Consider the following 5,000-nt stretch of genomic DNA (forward strand, 5'->3'; position numbering starts at 1 on the left):
TATTATTATTATTATTATTATTATTATTATTTTGTATTGTTATAATAACGAATAATTTTGTGTCGACGACTAGTTATATATAATTCAATGTATACACGATCGAGAGTCTCTACTAAAGCGGAAAGATAAACGTATTGTCTATAATGGTGAAAACTTGTTTATACTAGAGAAGATGTTTAAATTCGTTAAATGGCTCAGATAAAAAAAAATATTTAAAATTTTGAGATCCCATTAAAAATATTAAAATCATAACTGATAATTGGTTTTACATCAAATATTCGTAAAATTGTTCACGTAAAAAGAAGAATGAGCATGTAAATAAAAACATGGACAAAACCAACTAGAATTTAGCTCAAAGCTCGTATCCTTTTAGCTCTAAAACTCGTTTGTCCACGTTCTAAAGAGACTCACGTATCATGTGAAAAGAGAATAGTAGTATAGATGAACATAAAAATATTGAGTAAGTAGTCTCACTTGTAGGACCCATATTTACTTAAAATAATGTCGTGGGCTTTTGCTGTTTAGTACTACTAGTTGAGTCTTGAACAGACATTCACCACTAACCTAGGTAAATTTCTATAGTTCGATTATAGTAACTTGATAACATTATAAACATGAGGTAAATTGTCACAATCGAATTTTCTAGGTTTCAAATCTTGGATGGTGACAAAAAAGATGAAAGCATAGACAAATAAAATAGAAGTAAAAAAATGATAAAATTTTGTTTAATTAATAATAATAAATACACAATTAAAAATAAATGAAAAATTACTTCCAAACTACTATTGTTCAAGTTTATTACAAAACGGTACCAAGGTTTGAGATAAAATTTAACACAATACAAAATGACCCAAAAATCACAAAAGGATTGACGCACACGGGCAACCTCCTCTATTACCGCAAAGCTCCCGAATACTCTCCCATCTCAACCGACAATCAACGAACACCTGAAAAAGAAATATGTAATGAGATGAGTATATAGAATACTTGGTAAGTAGCCTACTTATAGTCTCTCATCACATCTAATCCTTAGTAAGTTACCATAAGTTTTTCCCCGAGCTCTAGCAAGTTCAAACTAAACTTTATAGAAAAGTTTCATGGTTTCGAGCGGTTCTCTTTCATCTAACAAACCAAACTGGAGTCTCGAAATTGTTCTTAAATTTATCTAGTAAGGTCGGTACTAAAATTGGTGTGATAAACAAGCACATGGGAGTTGAAACATGAAAAAAAATTCCATCCCACCCGCATCTAGTGGGGTACGTCTGCAACCACGCATGAGAACCAACGAGAATACTATTGGAGAAGTCGCGTTTGTTGCTCAACACGTGACAACTATTGATTACTCCTTCATGCCATGTGTCACAATTGCACTTGATCGGGATGTTTACAAGTGATTGTGCAACACTCTCTCTCAGCACTGAGTAAAAGTTAACCAACTTGAAATCGGATCGCGTATGACTCGAAATCTCCTTAAGGACCGGAAAATGCCTCCAATTGACTTGATTATGGAACCCACACCAATTCTTTTCTCTCAAAACCCATCATGGTTAGTCTTTGGTCTCCGTTTTATAATAAACTTTGAACAACATCGGTTTATAATTAATTTTGATTTGTATTTTAATTGTGGTGTTGTTCAACTTTAAATTGCGCAAAGAATATTCGTATTTTATATTTATTTTATTTACATTTGTCTGTCTTTTTCGTCAAGGTCTGAGACTCAAACTCTCGTAGATCATGACAAATTGGTACCATAGACAATCATGCATGTTTAAACTTATCCCTACTTAGAAAATCACATGTCATGTCATAACATTCTAACAACTAAGCTCACCACTAACATACATTGTCTGTTTTGGCTCGTTACATTATCGTCGTTAGCCTCACGGTTTTTAAACACATCTAATAGGGAGAGGTTTACGCATCGTTACAAGTAATGCTTCGTTCTCATCTCCAACCGATGTGAAATCTCATAATCCACCTCCCTTGGTCACAACATTTTCCTACCTTCTCTGTAATATGATTACGTTATCTACTTGTCTTGAAGTGCATCTAAGAATTAAGAATGTTTTGTCCTCACTTACATTTTAACAACCCTAATTTTCTACTAACCTAAGGTCACTACTATATGCATGACGTAACTTCTTATGCGGAAATATTCATTTAAAATGTCTTCATAAAACAATGTCATGGACTTACATGTTTAAGAAAGGAGTCTTAAAACCGTATAAAGAAAATATTAAAATAAGCATAGGTAAATATAAAAATAGTAATGCCCTATACTATCCTAAGATCTACGAAATTAAATACAACTACTCCATGCAAGTTCCATGGTTTTTAATTGTGATATCGACGTCAACCATATAGAGGTCCGTTGCCTTTACTTGAAATATAAAAGTAGCATATAGTTGCATTTTAAAAAATACTCAGTAAGTGAACCACTACTGGGGTAAGTGAAAGTAAACACATGCAATCATGATTAGATCCAGTCTGAACAATTTAGATGTGCGGTAATTTCCTACACATGACCCACATGTGCGAGTGTAAGCTTACCAAGCGGGCTCGCACACCCCCTGGGCCTACATGGTCGGGCTAGTTGCCTATAGCCAGACATTCGGAGGAACAACAAACCTTGAATATCATGCAAGACATGATCACCATCATCATCATAGTATACGTGTCCGTACTAATCATAAAAGGAGAAGTATCCTGATGTAAATTAACATATAATATGCATGAGGCACCTATATTTTTCGTCTTAAATCATTCATGCAACAACCCCACACATCTTTCACATATCCCTAGGTAATATGCATGTATATTTCATACGTTCATCATTCATAACATCATTTAGGGGTTGTATATCAAAAAAACTCTTCATTATCATAATGTAACATGGCATCTCATACATGCACATCATCGTAACATGAGATATCATCATACCACAGCATATCATCATCATACATCTCATGTCATCATATCATAATGCATCATCATCATAACGTATCATAACATCATAATACATCACATCATCATAACATAATGCATCATCATAGCATTATAATACATCATCATCATAACATATCATAAAATCATAGCAAATCACATCATTATAACATATTATGTCATCATAGTACATCATATAAGTATACATGACGCGTGCAAGGACCACTAAGATGATGGGATGAACTCCAAGTGGGAGCAAGCCATGGATGATGGGATGTCTACGCTTCAAAAATGCATTGATTTTTCATCTACTGAGGCTAAGTACATGGAAATAGCTGAAGCTAAAGAGGAGATGATATGGATGGTAGACAATCTAGAAGAATTGGACAACAAGTAGCACGAGAAGATTGTTTATAGAGATAGTCAGAGTGTCATACAATTAGTGAGGAACCCGATCTATCATTCAAAGATAAAACGATAGGTATGTAAGATTTGTATTTTAATTGTGGTGTTGTTCAACTTTAAATTGCCCAAAGAAAATTCGTATTTTATATTTATTTTATTTACATTTGTCTGTCTTTTTCGTCAAGGTCAGTGACTCAAACTCTCGTAGATCATGACAAATTGGTACCATAGACAATCAAGCATGTTTAAACTTATCCCTACTTAGAAAATCACATGTCATAACATTCTAACAACTAAGCTCACCACTAATATACATTGTCTGTTTTGGCTCGATACATTATCGTCGTTAGCCTCACGGTTTTAAAACACATCTAATAGGGAGAGGTTTACGCATCGTTACAAGTAATGCTTTGTTCTCATCTCCAACCGATGTGAAATCTCACAATCCACCTCCCTTGGTCACAACATTTTCCTACCTTCTCTATAATATGATCACGTTATCTACTTGTCTTGAAGTGCATCTAAGAATTAAGAATGTTTTGTCCTCACTTACATTTTAACAACCCTAATTTTCTACTAACCTAAGGTCACTACTATATGCATGACGTAACTTCTTATGCGGAAATATTCATTTAAAATGTCTTCATAAAACAATGTCATGGACTTACATGTTTAAGAAAGGAGTCTTAAAACCGTATAAAGAAAATATTAAAATAAGCATAGGTAAATATAAAAATAGTAATGCCCTATACTATCCTAAGATCTACGAAATTAAATACAACTACTCCATGCAAGTTCCATGGTTTTTAATTGTGATATCGACGTCAACCATATAGAGGTCCGTTGCCTTTACTTGAAATATAAAAGTAGCATATAGTTGCATTTTAAAAAATACTCAGTAAGTGAACCACTACTGGGGTAAGTGAAAGTAAACACATGCAATCATGATTAGATCCAGTCTGAACAATTTAGATGTGCGGTAATTTCCTACACATGACCCACATGTGCGAGTGTAAGCTTACCAAGCGGGCTCGCACACCCCCTGGGCCTACATGGTCGGGCTAGTTGCCTATAGCCAGACATTCGGAGGAACAACAAACCTTGAATATCATGCAAGACATGATCACCATCATCATCATAGTATACGTGTCCGTACTAATCATAAAAGGAGAAGTATCCTGATGTAAATTAACATATAATATGCATGAGGCACCTATATTTTTCGTCTTAAATCATTCATGCAACAACCCCACACATCTTTCACATATCCCTAGGTAATATGCATGTATATTTCATACGTTCATCATTCATAACATCATTTAGGGGTTGTATATCAAAAAAACTCTTCATTATCATAATGTAACATGGCATCTCATACATGCACATCATCGTAACATGAGATATCATCATACCACAGCATATCATCATCATACATCTCATGTCATCATATCATAATGCATCATCATCATAACGTATCATAACATCATAATACATCACATCATCATAACATAATGCATCATCATAGCATTATAATACATCATCATCATAACATATCATAAAATCATAGCAAATCACATCATTATAACATATTATGTCATCATAGTACATCATATAAGTATACATGACGCGTGCAAGGACCACTAAGATGATGG

The sequence above is a fragment of the Cucurbita pepo genome, chromosome LG11 (assembly GCF_002806865.2).
Source record: "Cucurbita pepo subsp. pepo cultivar mu-cu-16 chromosome LG11, ASM280686v2, whole genome shotgun sequence".
Taxonomy (NCBI): Eukaryota; Viridiplantae; Streptophyta; class Magnoliopsida; order Cucurbitales; family Cucurbitaceae; genus Cucurbita; species Cucurbita pepo.